Source organism: Pipistrellus kuhlii, unplaced genomic scaffold (assembly GCF_014108245.1).
Source record: "Pipistrellus kuhlii isolate mPipKuh1 unplaced genomic scaffold, mPipKuh1.p scaffold_m20_p_24, whole genome shotgun sequence".
NCBI lineage: Eukaryota > Metazoa > Chordata > Mammalia > Chiroptera > Vespertilionidae > Pipistrellus > Pipistrellus kuhlii.
The window spans coordinates 8,896,068-8,902,618 of NW_023425523.1; the positions used below are offsets into that span (position 1 = coordinate 8,896,068).

The window sequence follows — 6,551 nt, forward strand, 5'->3', positions numbered from 1 at the left end:
CCAGGGCATGTCTGGACTATCTTGCCCACTCCCCCACAGGACACCTTCTAATTAATTTCCTTTCAATGTGCACAAATCTGTGCACCAGGCCTCTGGTTAAAAAAATAAACAGTGACTCACACATGCACAATACATAGAAAGATCTCACTGGTGCCAATCACATGTGTGTGTTTTGATCTGTCATTGTCAATCATGAATTTGGTTGAAACTTAAAAAAATAAAGGTGAATAGCAATATTAAAATATTTCTTTTAATTAATTTACTTTCAGATATGCACAAATCCATGCATTAGGCTACTAGTCTTTTAATAAATACAGAAACAATATTAAAAATAGTAGTTAAAGTGGAATAAAATATACCTTCCTAGATAAACATATATGATCTATACTAATAAAGAGCTAATATGCTAATGAGAATGATGTCATAATAGGTAATGACCAAGTCGTTAGCATATTAGCTGCAGCACTGATCTGGAGACTGGGTAGAAGTGGGCAGGTGCTTGGAGGAGGCGGGACCATCCTATGGATGGATGTTACCATCTCAGAGCTCATAGAGCTCTTTCTGCAGAGCCTGCTAGTGACTTGGAAAAAAACTTGGGGCTGATTTGCAAGTGGTAACCATGACAACCTGTACATGGATTTAGTGGATGGCATTTTTTTGAACCAAGTCATGCTGGAAATAGATCCCAACCCCACAAATCAACACATCAACAATAATGTGCATCTTCGTATTCAGAACCTGACCAACTTGATGAAAAACATTAAGACCTACTACCAGTAAGTTCTTCAGCAGCTGATCGTAATGAGCTTGCCCAATGCTTTGATGCCTGGCAAAGACTATCTGGGAAGAGTATGGAGGAAATTAAGAATATGCTGTTGCTGGTGCTGGGTTATGTTGTCCAGTGTGAGAGGAAAGAGGAATTTCCTCTTGGTCATTGAGACCTATGCTGGAATTATGGCCCATTGTCAGGAGGTGACCCATAATCAGGAGAACATATTTGATTTGCAATGGATGGAGGTTCCAAATATGGCCCTGGAGGTGCTAGAGTCCCTCTCAAGGAACATGGTGTTTCACCCCAGAAGGCTCAGAGATGAGCAAGACAAATACAAGGAGCTGATCGTGAACCTGACTCAGGAGTGGGAGTAATACTAGACACAACAGCCTCTCATCCCCCGCAAGTCCTCCAGTGCAGAATCCACACCCAGCCCGACCAGCAGCCTCTTCAGCAAGTATCAGCAGTACCTGGCCGTGGAGCTGGCAGACACCAAGGCCAGGCTGTGCTACATCAGGCAGGAGATGGAGGAGAAGACAGAGCAGCTAATAGACACCAGACATGATGTACCTCAATAGATCAGTTGGTGATGAGCTGAGACAGTCAAGCCAGACAACATCCATCTGGAAGCTAGTGTGTGCTCTGTTTGTGCCTACCTTGATGAGCTGAACTCTCTAAGGGGGAAGGCGAATCATGTGGAGAGGCTGCAGATGGAGCTGATGCACTTCAGGGAGAAGCTGAAAGACATGGACTTCTATAAAGCCTACATGGAGGAGCTAAGAGAAGATAATATCACTTTGACTGAAACCAAGTCCATTGATAAACTTTATGAGCTATTGTAGAAAGAGAGAACATGTAGCTGAAATCTAAGTTTCAGGACCTGGAATTGGACTGAGATGCAGACAAGAAATGCATTGAGGAGCTGCTGGAAGAGAACATTATCCTCGAGATTGCACAGAAGCAGAGCATCAACGAGTCCACCCACCTGGGCTGGGAGCTGAAGCATTTATCCAAGAATGTAGACCTGTCAGATGATTCCAGGAAGTTGTTTGTGTTTGAGTTGAACGACTGCACTTCCAGTCACATCCTGAATTTGGACAAGGAGAACGAGAGCCTACAGAGCACCAGCCAGGAGCTGTGGGATGCGTCTCTAACCCTGGAGGAGAGTAGCCTCAGATGTGGTGAGCTGAAGAAGGAGAACCAGCAGCACAGCAAGATTAAAAAGTTGCAGATCCAGCTAGAGAGAGAAAATCAGAGTAACTAGGATTTGGAGACCTTCAATCTGATCAAAGACAGAGTCTGTGAAGGCTGACAAAGCTAGGCAGATCAAGGATCTTGAGCAAAAAAAAGGACCATCTTAACCAAGCAATGTGGTTGTTGTGGAGAGGTCACAGGTCAGCAGTAAGGCCTGCATAAAGGACATCTAAAAGGAGAACAAAGTCATCCACCAGACGGTGACAGAGACCAGCAGCAAATTCAGCAATCTGGAATTCAAGAAGCAGCAGCTGCACACGGACCTGGAGCAGGTGATGGAGAAGGTGGAGCAGGGGGAGGCGCTGGAGAAAGATTTGCACCGGCTGTAGAAGGAGAAGAAGAAGCTGGCCAAGGAGGTCACCTCACTGATAAGGTCAATACCCTGGAGTGTGAGAGTCAGAGCCTGATGCTGGAGAACCGCAGAAGTTTCTAGAGACCCTGCAGAATGTGTCAGTGCAGCACTACGGTCTGGAATGGGAGAATAAGCGGCTGGATGAGGAAAACCTGGAGCTGCACAGGAGTGGTGGTGACCATGCACTTTATGGGTACCAAGATGGGCAGATCGAGAAGGAGAACCAGGAGTTTAAGTGCAAGGAGGAGGTGCTGAATGCCCCGAGCATGAGTGCTGAAAACCTGCAGCTGTAGCAGACCCTGGAGAGCGAGCTCAGGGAGTTGGAGGCAAAAAACCAGGCCTTGCGGCGGGACTTGGAAGCCTAGAGGCTCACTAACAAGCAACGGGAGAAGTTCGAGAAGGAGAAGACAGCCCTGGAGCAGGAGGTGGCCCAGCTGGTAAAAGACAAGAAGCTGTTGGAGGAGGTGAAAGGCTGTGGCAGCAGGTGTAGCTCAAGGGCGTGGTCTTGGACATCACCACCAAGCTGTCCAAAGCTGAGAAGAGCTGTGCTCTGGACAAGGAGCTGGCCCACTGTAGGAACAGAGCCACCAAGGTGAAGGAGCAGGAGTAGGGCAACAGAGACCTCACCAAGCAAGTCACCATGCACAAGAGGATGCTGGTGACCCTGAGAGAGGAACTGGTGCTGGGAAAACTGAAGTCAGCAGCTGACCAGTGAGCTGGACAAACTGAGCCAGGAACTAGAGAAGGTCAGCCTCCACAAGGAGCTGGTGCTGCAGGATAACAGCAACAGCGACCCAAAATACAAGATTTTGGAGGGCAGGAATGAATTGACATTAAAAAACGACACTAATCATGAAAGACAAAAAGATTGTGTTCTTAGAAGCCCAGGTAGAAGAGAAAGCCAGCCTGAACCAACAGCTACAGGAGGCACTCCAGGTGCTGAAAAAGTGTGAGTACATCAGGCAGAACCAGGAGGCGGGGAAGCACCTGCAGCACTCTTTGAAACACCCTGTGGGAAGCTGGTTTCTGGTCAGCTGGGGGCTGAGCCATATAAGAAAGCCACCATAGAGATGCTCCAAGTGAAGGACCTGGCCATAGAGCTGGAATAAAACAATGCAGCTCTGCATGCTGAGAAGCATCTGCTCAAGGATCAGCTGCAGCACTTGGGAGACCCAGAACATGGCCTTCAGCAGTCAGATCCTGACACTGCAGAAGCAGAGTGCTTTCCTGCAGGAGCAAAACACCATGCTGCAGACCCAGAAGGCCAAGCTGCAGGTGGAAAATTCTACTGAGCTGCCAGAGCACCTAGCTCACCGCACAGTATGCACTGCTCCGGAACCAGCAGATGGCCAAGGACAAACAGCAAAAGCAACTGACAGCAGCCTATGAGGCCTGCTGCAGGATCATGCACCTGGGCATGCTCCACGAACAGCAGTCTGAGGAGTATGGAGCCAGCACAGCTCCCTGAAGACATTTCATCGGATCCTGGAGATGGAGCACATGGCACTCGGGGAGAGGGACGAGGACATGCTGAAACATAAGGCAGAGCTGGAGAAGTTCTTGAACAGTAAGCAGGAGGGTATGCAGTAGGAGCAAAGAACGAATACCATCACCATTGATGAGAACCAGGGGCTGTGGGAGAGCTAAACAGGATCAATTTCCTGCGCCAGCATCTGAAAAGGGAGTATAAGGAGCTGCATGCCCACACCAATGAGCTGAAAACCTCGCTAAACAACTCGCAGGTGGAGGTGAACTGCTGGCAGACGAGCTGTAGAAGGGGCACCAGATCATGGACATCTCATTGATCAAGCTGGACAACCATTGCGAGCTGATCTCCCGGGAACTTGGAGGAAGAAAATCATCACCTCTTGATCCAGACGTTGAATAAGCAGAACCAGAGGTTTCTAGAGTAAAACATGGAGAGCAAGGATCAGTACCATGAGGAGCAGGAGCAGTACACAGACAAATTAAATGCCTTACAGAAATGTAAGGAAAAACTGGAAGAAAAAATCTTGGATCAGTACAAGTTCTGTGATCCTGCTCCAAAGAAAAAAAATCACCAGACTAGAGTCAAAGCCTTTGTCAAGTTCATCAAAACAAAGAAAGAGGGTTCCAGAGCCTGACTGAAGTCAACCACAGACAGCCCTCCCTGGAGTGGATGCTGGAGTCCTCAGACCTGGCCTCGCCCAGTACTTCTCGGCCTCTTAAATCACAGTGGAATCTCTCCAGGGCACCCCACTGTGCTCAAACAGGGTATAAGAGTGAGACACCCAGAGCAGGGCCTGCAGAAAAAGGTCCTGGGGACCTATTGCCAAAGCAAGGGTCCCTGCATGGTGGCAGCCTTGACCACAAGGATGCCGCCTCTGACCCACCCATGAAGCCCTGGCTATCAGAAATGGGCTCTGGACCTGTTCATCCTCAGCCATCACAGGCTGATAATCACTGTCTTAAAGGAATGGATCTAGAAAACTCTAAGTTTACATTAAAGCTTAATAGAAATAATTGCAGGATAATACATGATTTAAAAAATTATCTGAAGAACATTATAAACTGATGAACCAAAAGATAGATATAAAGACAGTAAAGCAACAAGCAGACTGTCAAATTATAGCGGGGAGGGTAGGGAGATCTGGGGGAAATAAAGAGATCAACCGAAGGACTTGTATACATGCATATAAGTACAACCAATGGACACACAACTCTGGGGAGGGAGGGTATTTATGGAAAGGTGGGAACAATGTTAAAATATGTACACAGATAATAATTTAATTTTTAAAAAAGAAAAATACAAAAAAAATTATCTGCACATTATCTTCACCATCATGGTTCCTCTTCACCACAGATAATCATTCAAGGACTTTAAGCCATAACCAAGCCACCTTGCTATGATGTCTCTTACCCTTTCTCAGGCACTTTCCCTCAATCCTTGCCCTCCACATTAACTCATTTTTAAGTTTTATTTTTAAGTTTTTCTTTATAGGCTTAGTTTTAGTAGCTGGATTTTTGTTGGTAGCCTGTAGATTTTATAACTTTTTGAGTAAAATTTTTTCACTACGTTAAAAGCATCTTTAAAGCTGGAGTTATGTTTTTTCTTTTTTAGTTATGTAGACTTTCCTTTAGGCAAAAACTAACCAGGCTGTTTTGCTGCAAAAAGGTAAATTAGACTTATGATGGAAATATTAAATCAGGTTCTCTAACAGCTTGCAAGTAGCTACAGGAAGCATAAACACAATTACCAAAGGGTTCTTTATTTATACTCACTATACCTGGTGACCCATCTCAAAGAAGTCCTTTTATAAGTTACACCAAATATAATTATATTTGTTTATGCCCTGGCTTTTATCATCATCATAAGAATAAGACTGTCACATTCAGTCAAACACATACATACACATAGATTCATTTGAGTAGTAAAAATGTATTATAGTTGTATTAAGTTTACTTGAGTTTAAATTTAAAACCTATAAGAAGAAAAGCAGCTGGTAGAAACACTTGCCAGATGACGAGGGTCCCTGCATGGTGGCAGTCTTTTGAGACTATAAGGGTCTCTTCAAGAACTCTGTAGAATGGCTGAAGCATGTCAAACTAACTGCTGGCTGCAAGTTTGACATGCTTGCTGTAGATTAATGTGTACTGATCTAGCCTTTTAGGACATGGAAAGAAGATCTAATTTTATTGTTTTTAATTTCTTTATTGATTACGGTGTTACATATGTGTCCTTATTCCCCCATTACCCTCCCATCTCCCCCCTCATGCCCTCACACCCCTGTTGTCTGTGTCCATTGGTTGGATTTATATGCATGCATACAAGTCCTTTGGTTGATCTCTCCCCCTTACCTCCACCTTCCCCTACTTTCCCTCTGAGATTTAATGTTCTGATCAATGTTTCTCTGTCTCTGGATCTATTTTTGTTCATCAGTTTATGTTGTTCATTATATTCCATAAATAAGTGAGATCATGTAATATTTTTTTCTCTGCCTGGCTTATTTCAGTTAGCATAATGCTCTCCAGTTCCATCCATGCTGTTGCAAATTGTAAGAACTCCTATTTTACCATAGTATTCCATTGTGTAAATGTACCACAGTTTGTTAATCCACTCATCTGCTGATGGGCACTGAGGCTATTTGCAAATCTTAGCTATGGTAAATTGTGCTGCTATGAACATAGGGTTGC

The 6,551-nt window shown here is 45.0% G+C and overlaps 1 pseudogene; it reads left to right on the plus strand.

Moving 5' to 3' along the window:
* The first annotated feature begins 525 nt into the window (after nucleotides 1-525).
* LOC118727459 lies at nucleotides 526-5,398 on the plus strand (annotated as a pseudogene).
* The last annotated feature ends 1,153 nt before the right edge of the window (nucleotides 5,399-6,551 follow it).